The 23,060-nt window shown below is 36.3% G+C and overlaps 1 long non-coding RNA gene across 1 annotated transcript in view; it reads right to left on the bottom strand.

Annotated features, from left to right (window-relative positions):
* The window catches only part of LOC120226377, a 91,766-nt gene extending 69,109 nt beyond the window's left edge, over positions 1-22,657 (bottom strand). The window contains exons 1-2 of the long non-coding RNA XR_005527003.1: positions 22,571-22,657; positions 15,377-15,426 (exon numbers count right to left, since the gene is read on the bottom strand). This is a non-coding gene — a long non-coding RNA (uncharacterized LOC120226377). The remainder of the gene's footprint in view (positions 1-15,376; positions 15,427-22,570) is intronic.
* Positions 22,658-23,060: the final 403 nt, after the last annotated feature.

The following is a 23,060-nucleotide window of genomic DNA, read 5'->3' as shown; positions in this document are numbered from 1 at the left end:
GAAAAGGGACACACATTTTATTCAAGCCAAGTCTACATATCTACATACACTTCAAGGAAAAGGAGACTTCAAACTACAAGTTGTCACATGTGCAGATCTTTCCCCAAATCAAGGTTATTTACTATCAATTAGAGACAGAAGCCATACAAATGACTGACTGAAACAAACTTTTCCTCTGGTGTTCTAAACTGAATACACAGAATTTTAAAATATTTTGTAATTTTTAAGTGAAGATGTTTAAGGTAAGCATTTTCTCCCTTTATATATAATCCAAAATAAGGGGGGAGGAGGGGGAAGTACACATGTGTGTATTTAGCTTATCATACTACAATTCAGATGGTTTACCTAAATGATCTAAATTTCAGGTTATTTATTGATAAGGCTTCTGAGGGCATGCCAGTATCTAATTGTTAAATAACAGGTGCATAGTAACTCTGTTGAGTAAACGAATCAATAAAAATTAATTAATGAATAAATGGCTGAAAAGCAGACACAAGATTACATGTTATTAGTAAAATATTAGTAAAATTAGATACTGGGTTCCCCTAAGGAAAAAGAAAACAGTGGGGTTTTATAAATAATATTAAAAAATTCTGATCATATCAGTTTTAAGAGGCTCAAATAATCCATTACTAAGGAAATGATGTATTTATTATAAAGATATTATTAAAGGAAATGTAAGTCTTCTACTTTGGGGACATCTTCGATTATAAATTAGTGTTAAAGACAAAAGTGTCTTTAATAGAGAGTAGGAGAAAGTCTCTAAATTTGCTAAAGTAAATATTCAGCGTGGCTTTACTATGCAAGATGGTCACATTTTAAAGAAGGTACAGAGGTATTTAACATTCATTATAATCACTGCAAATGGATGGACTGCTTTCTGGATTACACGCTGAAACGGTAATCTCTATACAAGTTTCTTGGACAGGAGACCTACTGAATCAGAAGTGTGTATGCGGGGTGCCTGGGTGGCTCAGTCGGTTAAGCGTCCGACCTCGGCTCAGGTCATGGTCTCACAGTTCATGGGTTCGAGCCCTGCGTCGGGCTCTGTGCTGACAGCTAGCTCAGTGCCTGGAGCCCGTTTAAGATTCTGTATTTCCCTCTCTCTGACCCTCCCCTGCTCATGCTGTCTCTCTCTCTCTCTCTCTCTCTCTCAGAAATTCAGAAATTAAAAAAAAAAAAAGTGTATTCTAGGAGGTGGAGAAGGGATTCTTCATTTTAAACAAGTACCTGCTTTATAGGATTTTTTAAAGGTGTGTTTATTTATTTTGAGAGAGACACACACACACACACACACACACAGGAGGGGCAGAGAGAAGAGGGGAGAGAGAGAATCCCAAACAGGCTGGTCACTGTCAGCACAGAGCCCGATGTGGGGCTCGAACTCATGAACTGTGAGATCATGCCCGAAACCAACAGTAGGACACTTAACTGACTGAGCCACCCAGGTGCCCCTAGGACGTTTGTGCTCCTTAACGTTTGAGAACTTTAACTCTGAGCCTTCAACTTCTTTCTCCAGACTGCAGTTGTTAGCCTCCACCTTCGATTCCGTCACACTCAGCTTCCGTTCCAGGACAGCAGGGCAATGAGCAGAATCAGTCCCATTTGTAGCTGATGTTCAGCTTCATAGACCTGGCCTCTTGTCCATCAACCCAGAACATCTCTGACTATATCAAAGCTAAGTAGGGACGCCTGGGTGGCTCAGTCGGTTAAGCGTCCGATCTCCGCTCAGGTCATGATCTCGCGGTTCGTGGGTTTGAGCCCCGTGTTGGACTCTGCGCTGATAGCCAGCTCAGAGCCTGGAGCCTATTTCAGATTCTGTACCTCCCTCTCTCTCTGACCCTCCCCTGCTCACGCTCTCTCTCTCTCTCTCTCTCTCAGAATATATAAAACATTAAAACAAAAACAAAGCTAAGTATAGTCTAAAAATGTCCCAGCCATTCCTATACCATAGGCAAGGGGTGAGCATCTGCTCCATTATTACAGGTGGAGAAGTTAATTTCTTGTATAAGAACAGAAACTCTATTCGATGTCAGGTGCTGTCACTTGTCAGAGTTTCTCATTCATTGCTACTGCTCATGGAGGTGCTGAGGTTTCCTGACTGACAAGCAACCAGGGAGGCCTCCTATGAAACTGGCACAGCACAAGCATCTAGTCTGTCACGTGGTATATACTCAATGAATATTTATGATTGAGCGAACATATGAATAAATGAATGCACAAATGAATAAATGCACAAAAATCACCCAGGATTACGAAACAGTTTTTAAAAAATTTTTGTTCTCTTTTCTCTAATAAAACTTCCAAATTAAAAAAGCGTTTGGATTTTATTTGAACTGGAATGTCTCCTTCAAATGTCATTATATTTGATTTCATCAAGAGAATTATGTACATTAGCATCTAAATGGAAAACAAATATGTTTTTCCTTTCTTTGAAGTACAAAAAATCCCTCTCAACTTGGAAATGTTGAAATATAGACATCTCTGGAGAAGTACATGTTGATACTACTGACATGGACATCGACATATATATTCTTTGTGACATTTACATTCATCTATGCATAGAAGATAGAAATCTACAGTCAGCTGCATATTTTGAAATATGAATTTTATTTAAAGTCAGTATGGGACATTTCTTCACATACAAATCCCTTTTGTGTGTGTCTCTTCAGCTTTATCCATATAAAAATAAAATAGACAACTATCTAGTTAACAGCTACTGCCTCTTAGCTAAAACACAAAATGGTTTGTCAAATAGATTTGAAGTATGAGAAATGTTTAGATAGGAGGAACTTGAGTTATTACAAAAAAAAAAGAGAACAGAATTTCTTGTTTGCCTTGGAACAAAGGAATTTGTAGTAGACACAAGTAATTTCTCCTAGTATGAAGATTAGAGATGTAATATGATCATAAGTTAATTTCCTGAAAATATTAAATTATTCTTCTATAGTTTTTAACCCACTATTACATACTTTTCAATATATTTGAAAAATCCATTTGTATTCAGTACAGTATATAGAGTATTTTCTAAAAATGTTTAGGAAACACAGGGATGATTATCCTTTTAGATTGTCAATTTCTCGTGGAGAGTTTTCGAGTGGACTGAGTGATGTTTTGGACAGCTTTGGACAATTAATGGAAGCCATCATTCCTATGTGAAAAAGCAACATAATAAATGTGTAAATAAGTAGGTTTCAGTGTTCAGTGTTATTGAGAGTATATATTCAAATTGCATAATGTTAGTGGGCTTTCTAATGAAATTAAAGTAAAATGACTTCAGGGCAATGATATAATAGACTTAGTTTGGTTGCTAAAGCCGCTATATCTTAAAATAATACTCTTATTTAGGTAGTTGCTCTATTACCTGGGAGCATTTGCTCTTGCTCTAGGCTTCTTATCTAATTTATGCCATTTGGTTTTAAACCATTTGGTTTAGTTTTATTTATTTTTAAAATTAACATGTTTGCTAATAAAATGTGTGGCAAGTGTTCTGATTTGCATTTTCTCTGAATCTAACACACAGTTCCTAATGGTTCCAAGACCACTGCTGCTAAAAATCATTCAATAAATCACAAGTTTTATTTCACTGCCAACAAACCTTTGTTTTTTAATGTTTTTCTTTATTTCTGAGATAGAGAGAGACAGCGTGAGCAGGGGAGGGTCAGAGAGAGAGGGAGATACAGAATCTGAAACAGGCTCCAGGCTCTGATCTGGTTGTCAGCACAGAGCCCGACGCGGGACTCGAACCCACAAACTGCGAGATAATGACCTGAGCCGAATTCGGTCGCTTAACCGACTGAGCAACCCAGGTGCCCCTCACTGCCAACAAACCTTAAGAACTGAGGTAAAGCTCTTCTCTGTGATCTTATTTTTTTCCCTTTCAAAGCTTCATTAATAAATATATTCTAGAGCTTAGAATTGAGGGAAAAACAGAATTACATTTAGAAATTCCAGAAGTCTTTAAGATTATATAAGTAATTTGGAGAGGTATTAGCTTTGCTCAGTTAGCAATCTACAGCTTCACTTATGTGTGTTTTTAGGCTCATCAGGGAGAAATCCATGGTTACAAGGGATAGAATCTTGCCAGTAGATCCAACCCAGGATAAACTGGGAATCCAGTGGCATGTCTTTTTGAATCCCCTTCTTAGAAGGTCTCCTTTCTCAACATTTACACCCTTCTCTTTCCATGGCTTCGGCATCTAGTTTTGTTGTCCACTGGATGAGTGAACTCATCTTCTAGCTTCTGATCTAGACCTTACCTTCTTCATGGAAAATAATCCCACTGAGAAGCTAAACCATTTGAAGACCAAGCTTATTTTGAACCCCTTCTCTCATAAGGCCCTATAGAGAGGAGGAAGTAGCCAAATGACCAACAACCATAGCCTAGGTTCAAATCTTAGTGCTGTCACTTCTTCCCTGTGTGGCAATAGGGCTCATTACCTAGCCTCTCTAAATCTCAGTCATCTTTCTGGAAAAATGGGGATATTGATACAATCCACTGACTTAAACCACTTTTTCCTTATCCACCACCCCTGCTCCTGTACCCTCTTTTTCTTCCTTTGCTTAGAAGTGGGTATTCTTTTAAATCACTCCCTGGCAATCACTCCTTTTTAATCACTCCTCTTAAGTCACTCCACCCTTTGTCCCATTGCAAACTCCAAACAAAATGAAACCCAACTGTCTGCCTACACCAGGCCAGAAACCAAGCAACCACCCTGGAGAGAAAAACAAACACAATTGTGCTGGCTAATTTCACTTTAAATTCATGACAACAAATCTCAAATGGCCAGGCCACACTGCTCAGCAATCATAATTTCATGTACTTTATGATTCTCCTTTCCACATCCTATTTTTGAAATAACTATTTCTTATCTTGCCCGCTGTCTTCAAACCCTCAATACTTGATCCTTCAAGACTGCACACGTTAGTGAAGATCTTTTGTCCTACTTCTCACCTTGGCCACAAAATGACATAACTGCGTCCACCCATTCCCTCTGGCTTCGCTCACCTTGCCAACACTGAAGCATTGGCTCCCCTCCACCTGCACGCTGGATCCTCTACCTTCTTGCCTACACAAAAGATTGCACTCCTGCAATGTTCCACTCTCTCCTCTGCATCACTCTTTTCTCCCTCTGTGCCGCATTATTTGCAAAAGTTGCAGTATCCCTCATGTTGAAAAAGGAAGCAGCAACAACAGTAAACAAGTAGAACAAGCAATAAAGCCTCCTTGAAAAGCCTACCACACTCTAAAGTTACCATCCATTTCTTTGTTGCACTTCAGAACAAAATTTCTCAAAAACAACATCCAGGGTTATGCGCTGCAGTACCCTCGTCTTTCTCTCCATTTTCATGCTCCCTCCCAAGCGGTTGCATTGCTGTCATTATTTCACTAGATTTTTCATCAGCACTGACACAGTTAGTAGCACCCTACCTCGAGCCCCCATCCCTCTTTGTTTTCTCTTCCACTCTTGCTCCTTCTCATCCGCCCAGTCTCTCAATGTGCAGTGTTCCAAGATTCAGCCATTTCGTTGTCTACTACAATCTCTCCCTAGGTGTCATTGATATGACAGTGACTCCTAAATTTATATCCCCTGTCATGACCTGTCATCGGACCTCCTGTCTCATATGCCAGATTGTCTACATGACTGACATCCCTAATTGTATGTCCAGTAGTTATCTCAAATTCAAAATGCCCAAAATCTAATGGATTGTTCCCTCTAAACCAATCTTTTCCCACACTCATCGTTATCTCATTAAACAGCCCCACAGTGCACTCATTTCCTGTAGCAAAGATCTAGCCTCTAGCTCTGATCCTTCTCTTCCCCGTGCCCTTTATATCCAATCCATTAGCCAATCTTATTGGTTCCAAATGCAACACACATCATGATTTTTCCCATTTCTCTCTCCATCGGCTGTGATGACTCCCAGGTCCCAGCTACAATCATCTCATACAGATTACTCAATTGTCTCCTACACAGCCTCCCTGCTTCCACTTCTGGCCCCATCCCCAATAATTTTCCTCACAGCGGCCAATGTGATCTTCTAAAAAGAGATCACTCCCCTTTCCAAACTCTTTTCATCCTCCACAGAATGAAATTCTAATTCTCACCATGCCCTGTAAAGCCCCACACGATCTGGCTCTGACCCAGAGATCTGTGATCCATGCATACGGCTGTTATTTCTTTTTTTTTTTTTTTAATGTTTTTTATTTATTTCTAGGAGAGAGAGAGAGAGAGACAGCGTGAGCAGGGGAGGGTCAGAGAGAGAGGGAGTCACAGACTGAAACAGGCTCCAGGCTCTGAGCTGGCAGTCAGCGCAGAGCCCGACGCGGGGCTCGAACCCACAAACCGCGAGATCATAACCTGAGTGAAAGTCGGACGCTTAACCGACTAAGCCACCCGGGCGCCCCATACGGCTGTTATTTCAATCATGCACAGACGGTTCTCCTGCCAAGGCTTCTGAGCTAGCTGTGAGCCTTACGTGGAATGCCTTTCCTAAGTGTGCAAAGAAAAACTGGTCCTGTTTCATATTCTTGACTCAACACAAGTGCCACTTCCTTAAAAGGCTTTTCCCTGACAATCTGATTTAAATTTGGTGCTCCTCTATCATATTATTGTGTTTAATTTTCTTCACATAACTCATCATTTTCTTGTGTTAATTGTTCATTCCTTTGTTTGCTTATTAATCTGCCTCCTTGTATTTGAGTTTAAGTAAGCTCAAGGAAGGAGATTTAACTGCCTTTATTGTAGCTTTCCCAGCAACAAGCTCATCTCAAAAGTTAGTATTCCAGGAACCAGTTTAACAAGTAAAACTTATCTTACAGGGTTATTATAAAAGAAGTAAATAAAATAGTATTTTAATTATTAGCTCATTGGCAGGCACGGAATACCTGCTGAAAAGTTAGTTACTGGCATTATTATTGTTATAATTAAGTGCTCCTTAAATATGTATCAAAAATGTTAATTAAGATAACTTATGCTAATGTCTTAAATATTTCAGTTGAAGGATTTGTGTTCTAACAGTTATTTTTAAAGGTAAGCAATATTTTAAGCTAGACAAGTAAATTAAGATTTTTGCATGTAGGTGAATGTCTCAACATCTCTTAATTCAAATCACATAATTAGCAACTGCTTCTACCTACTGGTAGGACTGACTCTATTCATGTCCTCTAACTAATCAACCATTCCAACCATAGGGGCAACTTCCTTGAACTAAATTAAAATCAGAGACCTTATCACTAGACCTAGGTTCATTTAATTTAGGCCCATTATTAAACCTCCCACTTTTCAAAAATGTATGACTTGAGGGAAATCTCATTAAATTCTTGGGGAGGCTAAAGTGAGCTCTGCCTTCAGAGCCAACCAGAAATGGAGCCATTAGAAATGTGTGTGATGAAGTACAAATTACAAGGTGGTATTAAAGTGGGGCTAGAACTCCCAAGAGGGTGGTATTTTACCATATATTTTAGTGTCTTTCTCCAAATCCTTTCTGCAGGTATCCTAGATGGCAGTAATGAGAATAAATGTGAAAAGAACAAAATACAATAACCCCCAAACACACAACAAAAAATGATACATGTAAGTATTTGAAACATTGTAGAAAATGGTTTTGTAATACTATTTACATTAGAAAAAGTTTAGACAGATGTCGAGGTGTGTTTTTGTTTGTTTGTTTTGTGTTTTGTGTGTGTTTTGTTTTGTTTTGTTTTGTTTTGAGAGAGAGAGAGAGTATAAGTACACATATGCAGTATGGAGGGGCAGGGAGAGAGGGGGGGTGGAGAGAGAGAGAATCCCAAGCAGGCTGTCAGCCCAGAATCCACCATGGTGCTTGAACCTTATGAATCCTAAGATCATGATCTGAGCCAAAATCAAGAGTCAGATGTTTCCCACCCAGGTGCCCCTAGATATGGAGATTAAAAAAAATTTTTTTTAATGTTTTATTTATTTTTGAGAGAGACAGTGTGAGCAGTGGAGGGTCAGAGAGAGGGGGAGATACAGAATCTGAAACAGGCTCCATGCTCTGAGCTGGCTGTCAGCACAGAGCCCCTCCCGGGCTCAAACCCATGAACCATGAGATCATGACCTGAGCCGAGGTCTGATGCTTAACTGACTGAGCCACCCAGGCACCCCTAAATACAGAGATTTAATCATGCTTCTAATTTATTCAAATCCCATCAGAGAAGTCAATAGGTCATTCTCAGCTTCATATTCCATAGTTATGCCCATAGGCACTTTGTAAAGACTGTTCCTAGATTTGCTTCTAGTTTTTTATAAATTTAGTTTTTTTATACTTAATTTATATTTTTACTTTATTTTATTTTTTTAAGTGTATTCATTTTTGAGAGGGAGTGACACCACAGGTGGGGAAGAGGCAAAGAGCAAGGGAGAAAGAGAATCTCCACTCTGAACTGGAGCCCAACACAGGGCTTGGATCTCCCAACTGTAAGATCATGACCTGAGTCAAAATCAAGAGTCAGTTGCCTAACCAACTGAGTCACCTGGCACCCTTATGTTTTTATTTTAAATTAATTCTGTAGGGATGAGTTTACTCGACTTATGGACTGCATAAGTTGTTTGGAATGTGTATGCTATTACCAAGATAAATAACATGGAAAAAGTTTTAAAGATAGTGTTTAGTATAAAAGGAATCCTATAGAAAGAAATTATTTGACCAAAATAGAGTTAAATACTTTTCACAGCCTTTAGTATCTCTAATAGGGGGTTTATATTTCACACAACTTTTAAACCATACTATGTCATTGCTGGGGAAAGTATCATGAGTCAGTACTCTCTAAGAAAGGCTCTGAGAGAATGAGTGACAGTGTGATACAAAGATATGGTTTGAATTTACACTGTATTCTCTTATTCAACTTATTTATAGGATGCATGTAATTTGGCATGATGAATTTATGTTATTTAAAAATTGCTTATTTATTTTTTTTACTATCCTAATATCCTTCCCATCAGAGTTTATCCACTCACTGTGTTTTCACTGGGGGAAAAAAAGATGGAAACTACTGACTTATTGGAACTCCAAAAGAAAAGCAAAGGATCAATTTAGCTACTGGTTTACTAGCTAAATTGTGATGAGATATGAAATTGATGCTGGTGACCAAAATTATGTTTTCAGAATCATTCCAGAACAATTCCATGCATATATTTCTGGTTCCTTATTATTAACTCTGTCAGTTGGTTTTGTCAGATTTGTTAAAAAAAATAATTCATAAACATGGGACCCTGGAAACGGAAGTATTCTGAAAGCAGTATCAATAATGGGAAGTAAGGTGTTTCTTCCCAGCCAATTAAAGCATCTGCCTATATTCTTGACCACTATGATTCATTAAATCCTTCATTTCCCTGAGAAGATATAAAACTTTGAGTGTTCTCATTTCTCTATTAAGATAAGGTAAAAGGCAATCACCCTTTTTTCCCCCCATGAATCAGTCCGTCATTTTTTACAGAATATTTCAGGTTGCAGAAATTAGAATGGTGGTTGCCAGGACCTTGGAGAAAGGGAAGAAATGGGGCATTATTATTTAGTGAGGAAAGTTTCAATTTGAGGAGATAAAAAGCATTCTGGGAGTGAATTGTGGTCATGATCGCACAATGACATGAATGTGCTTATCCCACTAACCATACACTTAAAAATTATTAAAATGGCAAATTTGTGTATTTTACTACAATAAAATATATCTATCTTTTATTGTAAGTAAGATAGCAGATATCAGGGTTCCTTCCAAATTATAGGCCAGATAGATTTATTTTTGAGGGAGTTCTCATGAATTATGACATGTTGTCTTATTTTAACATAACATAAACAGGGCACCTGGGTGGCTCAGTCAGTTAAGTGTCTGACTTTGTCTCAGGTCATGATTTTACAGTTCGTGGGTTCAAGCCCTGCGTCGGGCTCTGTGCTGACAGCTAGCTCAGAGCCTGGAGCCGGTTTCGGATTCTGTGTCTCCCTCTCTCTCTGACCCTCCCCTGCTCGCGCTGTCTCTCTCTCATAAATAAGTAAATAACATAACATAACATAACATATAACATAACATAACATCATAAACTCTTATAGCCAGTATATTCTATAAACTCTAGGCAGAAACAGAAAGACTAGACTCTCATACTAGAAATACTAGAAAATGTTGTCTTCCTTATAATTATGCTCCTGCCCTCATACCCTTCCCAAGACTGTTTCAGTCAAACCCCTCTGGACATTATCTGTGCTCAGAGAACACTCATGTAATGCATCAGTGAAGAGATCAATAACTGAAATAAATATAAGAGCTCTACAACCATTTGAATTTAATTGATGAATAACTGAACCAGACACTATAATCAAGCAGAAATTCTCTATATATTGCAATTGAGTAAAAACCCCAGTGTGAAGTTTGGAGTGTAAACATTATTGTAAATACCAGTTTATAATTTATCTTTGCATGGTATCAATCATCTGAGGTCTCCTGAACCAACTATATTTGTTGGAGGAGGATTCAGAGCTCTGGATCCAAATAACTCAGTGGCCAAAGTGTATTTTGTGAAGGATTTAGGATGACAGGGAGCAAAACAAACAAAAGTTTGTTTTCATGAGATATCTGAGACCTATGCCTATGTGCAACATACAAGGGGGAGATCAGCATTCACAGAAAGCCTGGTCAGACTGAGGAAGAAGGTCTAGAACACCTCTCTGAGCAGTATATTTTCAGGGGAGATGAAATGCAGCAGTAAGTGGTATGAATTCAAGTGGCCTGTGGACAACCAAGAGAAGAAACCCTAAACCAGGGGGGAAGAAAATCAAAGAGAATCTGCAAATCAATATTATAACTCATACCAATCTTTGTTTTTTATTCTTCCCCTTTCCCTTCTCCTTGCATTTACGTTTTCCTTCACAGTCCCTAACAAGTGGGCATCCCAGTTGGAGTCAAATGCAAATGACTCACTCAGCTGTCCACCTGACTATCAAGTTCTGTGATAAGAGAACCAGTCCAATGGCAGGAGAAGGAGACCTCAGTCAAACCCTTTCTGTCACACCACATCTTCAGAAGCATACCCTTGTGAGGTTACCCAGTGACACAGCACTCAGATTACCTCCACCTCGCTTTTGTTTTGTTTTGTTTTTTTAAGAAAGAAAAAGAGAAACGGTAGAGGAAAAAAAGATGTTAAAATATCTGGGACAAAAATGATCAGTATGTTTTCTAGAGTTGGAAATTGCTGTTTTAATTCTCCCTTTGGGTAGTGTTTAGGTAAAGGGATTTGAATGATCAGTAAACTAATTTTCAAGTCACTTAAGCATGCCAAAATACACTGACACATGGGAGAGTGAGGAACTATGATGCAAGGAAACACCAGTCACTTTTCTACTGTTGCAATTAAGGCATCACACACCGTATCAAACTGTGAGTGATTAACTCAGTATTAGCTTTTAGGAATGCAAAAAAATTACATCCATATAGAAGTATTTGGTGTTCAAGGATAAGAATTTCAACACTAGAGAGGTGCAATGATATAATGAGAGAAATCTAGTATCATACATTAAAAAAATCTAAACCTGAACAAAAATCCATGCCTGGTGATATACTGGATTTTGTGTATTTTTTTATTTCATTCTTTGTAACCAGGCTATAGTCTCAGTCAATAAATATCTGAACATATGAATTGAGTCCAGTATTCCTTAATCAATATACTTGTGCATTTCCTCTAATTCTTTGAAGATTGAGAAGTGGCCTAATGATTGATTAATGTTTAATGATTGAGAAAAGGCCTAACAAGCGAAATTACAGTTGTAGATGTTTGGAGCCATATGAGATTTTAGAAATTGTGTCTCCAACCCTCTCATTTTATCAATGAGAAAATAATGTCAACTTTGAGGATTAGAATAGATCAAATTTGGTTAGATTAAAGTGAATTTTCTCTTGTATGTTTTCCTAGTAAACTATGAATTCCATGAAGGCAAAGACTAGGTATGTATAGTAAGTGTATATGCAGTGTCTATGCATGTATAAATGCGTGTGTGTATGTATACAGTATATAGTAGATATATCATAAGTGCACACTAAATGTTGAATGAATCAGTGAAACTCATCTTGACTTGCTAAGATCTCAAAGAAATTAGGATCACAGCATCTTGAATCCTAGCATTCTCTAAATATTCTTATTCTCAGAACTCTTGTATTGGAACATAGGAAAATGGTCAAGTACCAACAAAAGCCCTTCTCAGCTTATACAAATTTAGGTTTTATATTTTAGCCCTACTAATTAATTTATAATATTTATTTCTTCAAATAATAATTGAATTTCAAAATCTTAAGAAAGTTATTATAAAGCTTTCCCAATAAAACAGTCATATTTTAAAGTCCATACAGTAAACCATTATTTTCTCTTTTTAATGGAGATGTTATTTCTTGTAAAGAAATTTTAGTATAAGAAATAACCATACAATCATGACTCATTATTACCTGAAATCTAGTATCTATTGGTAAAGCCATTTCTTCAGAACAAAATTTGTGTTCACCATTAGCTTGCAGAAAGAGAATCAAATCTGTTCTATGATTATAGCTTTATAAAAGTAATCTGCTGTATGGGGTTTTCAAGAGCAATATAGTATAAGAATTTCTTTTGGTTCTTTTATCTAAATGTGTAAGAACCTTGCTTACTGTTTATATAACCTGGAATATGATTTCTCTGTCCTATTGCCTTACTGGTAGCCAGAACCTTAACAAGTACCTATAAATGGTCATTTTATATTTTATAGTTATTTTCAGTTTTATGTACAGAAATCCTAACCATTGGGGCACCTAGATGGCTCAGTCAGTTAAGCATCCGACTTCAGCTCAGGTCATGATCTCATGATTTGTGAGTTAGAGCCCCGCATGGGCAGAGCCTGCCTGGGATTCTCTCTCTCCCTTCCTTTGCCTCTCCCCCACACATGCACAGGTGCTTTCTCTCTCTTCATCTCAAAATAAATAAACATGAAAAAGAAAGAAAAAAGTCCTAGCCATTTGTGTACAAAAACATTAACACCACAAAATATTTTCATAGACTGTCAATTTAAAAAATCAGTTATGTTCAGTAATTGCAATAGTATATAGAATAAAAATTTTTAAATATGGCTCAGTTCCTTCTATATCAAGTAGAAGCCTCAAGTAAAATGAATGGCATGAATGTTTAATTTTTTTTAAAGATAATAATACTAATTATTTAACTAAAATCTTCCCTTTTAAATAAATTTTGTTTCTTAAAATGGTAATAGTCAGGGCCAAAGAGTAATATATTTGAGAACTTTTCTTCTGTTTCAAACAAAAGAACATCAAAATATAATACTGCTTTTGTTTTTCTCTTCATCAACATCGGGAATAAAAACAAAACCAAACAATGTTTTGGCCATCCAGTTTCTTTCTCCTTGGTAACCATCCAAGAAGAATCCAAGAAGAATCCAAATTAATAATTTATAATTCCATAAAAGCTAGGAAATATGATAACAAAGAGAAGGAGAGAAATATAAATGGCTTTCCAGTGCCTGGGCTTGCTGCATTCATTTTGAAAAGCTAATGAACAAGTTAAATTTTCTAGCAGTTCAATGTTCCAGATATAGCCACAAGAGGATAGAAATAGGAGTGTTCACATTTGGTTGTTGCAAGCACTGCATATTACAGAAGAGTACAGGCCGGAGTATTTGTATACACATAGAGAAATCAGTTGAAAATCCAATTTTGTGAAACAGGAATTCCCTTTTCAGGGAGGTAAAAAATCCATATTTAAATATAGTCAGCATCCAAGGTCATTCAATAATACCTTATTCACATTTCAGAAGAAAACATTCATCTTTTACTAGAGTAGACTTTTATGGAATATGACCACACATACATACACATAAAATAGCTTGTATCAATTTCTATGTTCTGTCCTGGAGGAAAGATGTGAGGCAGGTGAAAACTCTAATAAACATAAGTCATTAAAACAAGAGAAATCATAATGTGTTTTCCAAATTTCATTCATTAAAAACCTACAATAATTGCAAAGATCTACTTGACTGTGAGTTTGCACTCTCTTAATTTGAATGGTGTGTCTGTAAAACATTTAATATTGTTGCAAATTAAAATATAGTTTTTAGGGAATTTTTATTTATCTCTGGTTATTTTCCTTTAGCTCATTTTTTTTAAGTTCACTTATTTTACTCCTTCTAATTTTAAACATGTTTTACTACTTCTTATCCAATACAGGGACTAAAAATAAAAAGGCTAACAATTTTAGAGACATTTCACCTAGGTTCCAAAAGACAAATTTATTTGACAGAGGCAATTCTGATCAAAGTCACAAAACAGGGCTTCACCAGATTTTTTTGCAAAATTTGGCAAGGAACTGTATATTGAGTGAAGTAATAGTTACTGACACAGAGTTAGATCCTATGTAAATGTTATATCACTACTTTCTCATGATAAATCAATAAGGAAAGCATTAACATTCATATTACATGGATATAGAAACTGAAGTTTGTTGAGGTCAGAGACCTTTCTAAGATCACATACAGCTATTAAAAGAAAAAGCTAGGATAAAAACTAGAGTATGATTTTCTCTAAGACTCGTATAAATTCCCTGCTGTCTCCCAGAGCTTAGACACTAGTTAGGCTGAATTCCCCCTCACTGAGGCCCAGGAATAGTGAAATTATTTACCTGGGAGCATACAACCAAGTGACGAAAAACAGTCAGGCCAAACCAATCCTTGTTTGCTTCATTGTACTATGTGGCTTTAGCTGATTTTCAAACCCAAAGCACACTTGAATTAAGGAGATGTTTCTAGAAAACTGATTTCTGGCATTAGTCTCCTTATCTTCAGCTACATCTAGCCTACTTTAAGTCCATTTGAAAGTTTTATCAACTTTCCAGGCCAGGAAAACATTAATCAATGGATAACACTGCTTCATAAATATAACCTTATTGGACCTCAAGAAGGTCCAATGCATATATTTACAAGTGAGAAATAGAGATGATGATGAAATATTTCATTCTAACTAATCTGTCAGGAAACAAAGTCTCTGTTCCACCTCTCTCAAGGTGAAGACGTTATTCGTCCCTTCATTCAATTGCTCTTCTAGCACATTATGTCCTATGTAGTGACTACAGGTATAGACATTTTTGTTTCCCGCTGGAATAGACTTTAATCACTGTCACATTTATAAAACTGTGTGCTGTTAGTAAAACAAATGCTTCCTTTAATTAATTCAAGTGTGGTTGAAGAAGATGCGGAATCGATTCCACTTACTCCCTGTGCTGTTCTGGAACATTTCTTCACATGGAAACCACCATGCCTTCCAAGAAGGCGAATGAATGGGTAAGTGAAAATCACACATGTAAGTAATGAAAGAGTGAAACTTTCCATTACTTACCCTTGAATTAACCACTTCCAGGGAGACGTTCTGAGGCGGGGCACTTGGCACTAAAAGGAATAAAACAAGGTGAGATGGTTATTGCCAAAGTCATAAAGGAGAAACTACAACCCCCTGTGAAAAGAGAAAGCATGACTTTCACAGTTCATGATGATAATTAGGTAGGCTGATCCAGGTGGCACTTCAAAATTTTCCTGGAGAGATGAAAAATAACTGCATCTGTTTATTTTTTTCTCACTTGGTAGGCCAGTTATCCATATAGGGAGCCCCCGAAACTGTTAGGTAAGAGAGCACCTGCCGTGATACCAAATACTGCCATTTAATTACAGCTTTCTTGTTATTACCTTCTCAGAGAAGCCAATAAAAACACACATGAGATTTCCTGGAGTGGTTTTAAAGGCTTAAGATATTGTGCATTTCAGGATCTGCATGGTTTTATTATAAAATATGTCACTCTAATGGTCACTCTTGTTGCTTAATCCTCTTAATGCAATCTTTATTATCTCTTAAAAAGAGATAAGAAGAAATACATCCCTCTTTTTATCTGCATGTAATTAAACCTGTGTGATAGATACAAGCAGGTTATCAGGTAACATTCGGTGAGTCAATTCCACGAACAAACAGGTAGTTTATTTTTCTTTGTGGATTTTCTAGGTATTTTTTTTTCTCTTGCCTGCATTTTGACTGCTCGATTCCTTCATGGAAAAAGGAAGAATATATACAACTTTCTTTATAATACTTGTAATGAATATTTACTATATAAAAAGTGAATATTCTATTGTGTGAATAATTCAAAGACAATCATTCACTAAATAGCTATTATGTGTCAGACTCTATCCTAGATGTCTTAGATAAATCATAAACAAAATAAAGTTTTTTGCCCACAAAAGAAATAGACGTAGCATTCAATAAATGCTTAACATATATTAGTCTGTAAAATGTAGTCCCTATTTTGTTCATGACAAACTGATTAACAGAGAGGAACTGCTCTTAGCATTTTCAAGAATTTAAAGGCCATTTTCCGTCACGTTGCCCCTTCTTTAACTTGAACTTGGACAAGATCTACATTTCTATAGATATTTCACCCTGAATTCATTTATGCCCTACTCTGATTTTACTTTGTGAAAGTAATCACCATGAGGGTATGATATATATCTGATTAATTTTTATAGCCTCCAAACTGACACTCAACTAATATTACTGACTCAATGATTACATGAACAAATAAATACGTACTTAAATATTATCTCCTGGGCCTTTCTGGACACCACAAGAATTATCATAACTTTTTTCGATTTTGAACTTCTTATCTTAGTAATTGATAAAGACTGTGGCGATGTAGCTTGTAATAAAAAGCACTCACTGGAGTCTTGTTTTCATGAATTAGGTCAATAGTTCTTTCACAAAATATTTTATAATTTAAGAAATAGATTTTATTATTCAACTACTTTAGTTCCCATTATATTTCTTTTCAAATAAAATATATAATTCCCCACAGGGACTAGGATTTTTGTCCCTTTAGAAGCTGAATCCTCAGTATCAATAAGAGGGTCACATTCAGCAAACATGTGTTGAATTAACTAATTAACAGATTATAAGACATAATAAAACTCTTTTCATATTCAGAGTTTTAGTCATAACAAGCTTTCTTTTGCAGTTTTAGTTTTTTAATTAAGGTATAACATACATATAGTATAATGCACAAATCTTGTATGGAGGGTTGGATAAAATTGTATGTGTGTGGGTGTGTTCACATTTAAATATCACCTAGATCAAGATATAGAATATATTCAGTATCCTGGAAAGTTCACTTGAGTCCCCTCCCAATTAATACCCTTCTAAGAGTAACTACTATTCTGACTTCTGACACCATCGATTAGCTAAGCTTGCTTTTGAGCTTACTAAAAATGAAATCAGTTGTTATTTCTAGGCTGGCTTCTCTTGCTCATCATTATTTCTTGAGATTCATTCATTCTGTTGCATCTAGTAGTAGTTTTGGTGTTTCTGTTTGTTTTTTATTGATTCTATGTATTATAATATATAACTGTTCTATTTTATATTTACTCATTCTATTGATGAATGGCATTGGATGACTTTAGATTTGGGGCTGTGAGATTAAATCTCCTATGAAAATTTGTGTACATGTCTTTTGATGAACAACTGCACTCATTTTCTTCTTTATATACCTTTATACACCTAGCAGTGGAAATACTGGCAGCCACAGAAACCTCTATGGTGGTTATGCATATGCTAAGTTTTAGTAGATAAAATTTTCCAAAGTGGTCTCGCTAATTTACACTCCCACTAAGAATGTAGCAAATGTCCAGAATCTCTATATTCTTACCAACCTTTGTTTTATCTGAATCTTTTTCATTTCAGTCATTTGGTAGGTATGTCATGTTTTTATTTGATTTTTTCCTGAGGACTAGTAATGTGAAGCATCTTTTCACATTTTTGGTGACATTTGAATGTCCTTTATCGTGGAGTTCTAAAAGTATATGTGTTTGTTTTTTTTTTTTTTTTTTTACAGCTAAGTTTCCTTTAAAACTCATGTCTAAAATTTTCATTCCCTTATCTTATATTCCATTTTCATATTACTATGATTAAAACATTAAGATTTTTTTCCCCTAAAGCTAAAATAGTCAGAAGGGCTCTTCCGCATTTGGCAAACTTCGTATCTTCTCCACTCTTCTCAAACATTATATTAATGAAATGGACTTCCCTAAACTACCTTCACAGACCCGTGGGCAACCCAGTCCAGTCTTCAGGAAAGGGGAGAATGCAGAGGCTTTAATAAGACCATCTCCACATTCTGTTTCTTTAAAAGAGGAAATATTAGAGTAGGCTGAAAATAATAACAATGTGTGTGATCAGAAAAACTAAACAGACTGTCATTCTCACAATGAGGAAGAATTTAATATAATCCTATTCAAATTATTCTATAAAGCATTGAAAATTAAAATAGGCACCAACTGAAAAATGCTAAGTGCTCCATCATATAATTTCACAAATTTGTAGCACATGGATTGTTCTTGCCTTATGTGATCAGGAAAAAAGTAAAGAGCTTATTCTATAGCATTTTTAGTTATCAATCCACACTCCCTCCCTCTCACCATCAATTCCCATATTACTGAGACTTAAATAGACACAATATATAGAATCAGATGTTAGGTGGAAGCAAGTGGAATCTATATTTTTTTGAGCTTTCCTTTATTTGACTTCCCGAGATGTTTTATTGTCTCATGAAGCAAAGAGAGAGGCCATGGTTCACTGTTTTGTCTTCAAAATGTCAAGCAATTTATCATTTATAATAGGTTGGTTAGGACCACTCAGAGATATTTGGTCTAGAAACTACCCTCAATATGGTGGAGCATGCTGGTTTGATACATATGATGATGATATATTCTGTAAGGTAGATAAAGTTCCCACATTTGTAAATGAATCTCCATATAGACAGGCACTTGAATTCTTCTCCTTACCAAATGTACGCTGTCCTATACACATAATTTATGGATTAAATAATTCATATATAATTATGAGCTTTGTACTTTCAGCAATTAATATAAGAAATTCATTACAGAATCAGAGAAACTCAAGGTGTTTCACATTAAACCTTGCTTCTTATTAGCTTGGGCTCTGACTCTGCTGCTTACTAGCCTAGCTTTTGAGACCTCTTTCTAATATTAGTTTTGTCATCTGTAAAGTAGGAAAAAATTATAATATCATGAGGATTAAAGGTTATTAATGCAAAATGATCAGAACAGGGCCTTGTACTAAGAAGTCCTCAGTAAATACCAGTGATAACAGTAAAAAGCACATTTTTATAATGAAGTTTGTCTATGAAATTGGGTCCCTCTGCTTGTGGGCACAGAGCAAGGTGGCATGGAAGCTCATAAATATCAGTTGATTCATAAAATGTTTTAATGACCTACACTTGTCAACTAGTTCAAGAGAAAATATCTGGGAACAAACTGGTGAAACTAGTTACATTCCATGCTAAATATTAGGCTGCCTAGATCTGATGTTCTACAATCTCAAATGGCTTAAAGAAGCAGATTGTTTATACGAATGGTACAGTAAGTGGAGGAATTTGAATGAAAAGCAAGTTTTCTTCCCAGATGAACAACTAAAAGCAGGCTAAATTAGAGATGAGAACTTTAAGGATAGAAATCTTTATAAGCATTTTAGCATAACAGGAATACCATTGCAATAATTCAGAAAAAAAAAACCACTATATGTGTTTCATTGTTGCTCTTATTCAATTTTTCTCTGGTCCCAATATCAATTTTTATGGTAAGGATTCCTCTGACCTGATGAGAATCATGGTGTCCTCAATAACATGGAGGCATTTAGGCACAATCATCTATTAAATTAGCCACTTAAGGGGAAAGTCCTAAAGATAAGTCTACACATAAAAACAATTATATTGTTTGGCTTAACTGTCTGATTAATTCAGGAAATATTTACTGAGATGATGAATTCGGAGATGAATATAACAGCATCCTTCACGTTAAAGAACATGTAGTCTACAGAGAAAAAGTGACATACATTGTCATGGATAATATTTATTGAACACTTAAATACATGCCATGTTCATATTTTTGGTGCTTATGTGGATTAGCTCATCTAATTTCCACAACATCTCCCTTTTATAACATCCAGAAAGTCAAGGAGAACACAGCTTTATGACTAGGGACTAGAAAGTAGGAGACTATGAAAAGTGATTAAATATATCTTTAAATATAATATTTATAAGTAAATATCTTTGTATGATGTGTGACTTCAGCATGGGCAGCTTTAATAGAAGACATCAGACTGAGCGAAAAGAAGGGGTGTGGATAATAAGAGAGAGAAAGTCAAGAGTGCAAGGTTTTTTTGGTTGGAAATCAAAAGAGATGGATTGATTGTGAAGATGAATGGAGAAAATTTTCAGGAGCCCACTCTAAGGGGCCATTCAGCTCCTGCTTTCTCCTATCAAATGTATCGATAAAGAGAAGTTGGCATCCTTTGCACAATGAGGCTTGTTGGGTTAGGGTCATGAAATCCTTTTATTTAATGACAGGCATTTTCTAAATCCTAACTGTTACAACACTTAGAGATAATCATTCTTGGACTAATGAGTAATAATCTATCTCTCTCACTTATGACATTTAAAACCAAAGTGAAGAATAAGGCCACAGTATTACAGTTCAGAATGTGAATGAAATCTACATAAATTATGTAAAATATTCATTTTCATTTGTTTTTCTTTTATTTTTATAATTATAAGTTGTGAAGTAATTTATTCTGCCAATAAATATTCTATTCTCTCTTCAATAACAGAATCAGATGGATGGGCATTAAAAACGATACTGAAGGGGTGTCACATATAAAATTTTTTAGGTTGAAATTGCAAATGAGCATCACTCCTGTGTCTTTGCTTCACTGTCCTTAATAGCATGCATGACCTCCCTCATTCCACTGATATTGTGTGAAATATCCGCCCAGATACTTTTCTAGATTAAAGAATGATGGATTGGTTAAGGAATCACAAGGTAAAGTCTTTTTTTCCCTTGAAATTCAGCAGATCAATAATTTATAGAATTGTATACAACAACATGGAAACCATTGCTGAAAAGAGATAGCTTGTTGCCTTTTTAATATTCATGGAGGCCGTCTCTGCATCTCTGCACCTGCCTGAATTTCCACTGGCCCCACATCATATACTCTGCTGTCCTCTGTTTTCACTTGTCATTAAATTTACCAACATTTCATTATCTTTTTATTAGACATCTAGTTTCCTCTGCTATTGCTTTGCCAAATCCATCTTTTTCATTAAGAGTTCTTCCTTTCTTTTATGACATTTAAGGAAATATGTCTAATATTTCATTTGTTAGGCAAGGTAGAACTAAAATTATGCACTTTCATATTTACTTTTAAACCTGAAATAATGGGTTATTTGGCCTAAATCCTTATGACGTATTTTCAAATTAAGAGGTATATATAGGAGAACTGTCCATCATTTACACTTTTAATCATCCACTCCCCTTAAGAATGAGAAATAAAAAGCACACCAATGTAAAGTAGTCAACACACATGCACAAATGTGTCTGTGTTTACAGACACACACCCCCCCCCAAAAAATAATTTGAACTCTTGGGCAGTAGTCACACTTTTGAAGATGACCTACTAACATGATGGAAAAAATAGGATAAAATAGGCAAGGAGGGAAAGGATAGGACCTGAGGTCCCTGGATGGGAAAAACCACTTATTTTGGAACCATGCTGGGAGGAGTGTCTGACCACAGGAAACCCCTCAGGCATAAGTTTCCTCTTGAGAATGTAACAGACCCCCACCTATTCTCCTTCAGATTTCCCTCAGGAATTTGACAAAAGACCTAAGTATGGCCATAGGCTACCCCTTATACAATTGAAACCAGCCAATCAGGAATGGACAACCTAGCGCCTAGAGCTATCAAACCAATAAGGCAGAACCTGAGAAGGAACAAGGGGTAAGGGTGGCAGGAGGGCTGACCAGAACCTTATAAACCAGGACCCCTGGCTCTAAGTCCTTGGGCATTCACTTTCAATGTTTCCTCTTGGGTCACCTGGGTTGCTCACCGGGTGGGAATCAGTTAAGCGACAACTTTGGCTCAGGTCATGATCTTGTGGTTTGAGTTCGAGACCCTTGTTGGGCTCTGTGCTGACAGCTCAGAGCCTGGAGCCTGCTTCTGGTTCTGTTTCTTCCTCTCTCTCTCTCTCTCTCTCCCCTCTCCCCCACCAGCAGTCTGCTTCTCTCTCTCTCAAAATTAAATAAACATTAGAAAAGAAAAATTGAAAAAAGTGCCCCCTTTGTCAAGAGAGCTTTCCTACTATTCTTCCTTCCTAATCTTATACTCTAATAAACTTTTGCCTGTTGCTCATTTTGTGTCCACCTATTCATTCGTCAAAGTGGCAAGATAATGAATCCTGGGTATTGTGGTAAAGAATCCTGCAACACTAGGAAATCCTGACACAGAGCAGATAATATGCCTTTTGAAAGAAAGTTTAAATTTAACTGTAATAGATAGAGTTAACCAGCCAAAATTTTAATTTATGCTAATATATGCCATTACATTTTAATTCAAATGCCTTAAAATGCAATCTACAGCATACATGCAGTATTATTTCATTACTATCAAATATGTAAGTCAAGTTTCACTGTCTATCACTTACCATCAGAAAGCGTAACCACTGTTATATCATCAGTAGATACTCCTGGCCCATAGCGATTATAAGCTAGGAATCGAAGAGTATATTCCGTGAATTTTTTCAGGCCTTCCAGCTTATAAGATAGTCCATCAACCTCTATATTCTGGAGACATAAAATGCCAAACTGTTATTCAGGAGGCACATTAAACAGAAATGGCAGCCATTCTGTGCAATCAGTGAATTGGATATTAGACTCTTACTCACAAAACCATGCTCTAGCCTTATAATGAGTTGTTGTAAAACCTAACTTGTGACACACACTCCCCCACTAAATTCCAAACCACTCTGTAGACTCTTAGTTAAAATAGCACCATGCTATTTTTACAGTCATTAAGTTCCAATGTGTTTAATGCCACCCAATACATTGAATGGTATGCAGTATTCCACCCACACTGAAACTGACAGGCAGAAGGCAGCCTGTGAATCCATGGGAACAGAGAGCTGCTCCTCTACC

The sequence above is a fragment of the Hyaena hyaena genome, unplaced genomic scaffold, assembly GCF_003009895.1.
Source record: "Hyaena hyaena isolate Hyena2069 unplaced genomic scaffold, ASM300989v1 scaffold_1674, whole genome shotgun sequence".
In the NCBI taxonomy this organism is placed as follows: domain Eukaryota; kingdom Metazoa; phylum Chordata; class Mammalia; order Carnivora; family Hyaenidae; genus Hyaena; species Hyaena hyaena.
This window is presented reverse-complemented; position numbering and strand designations above follow the sequence as displayed.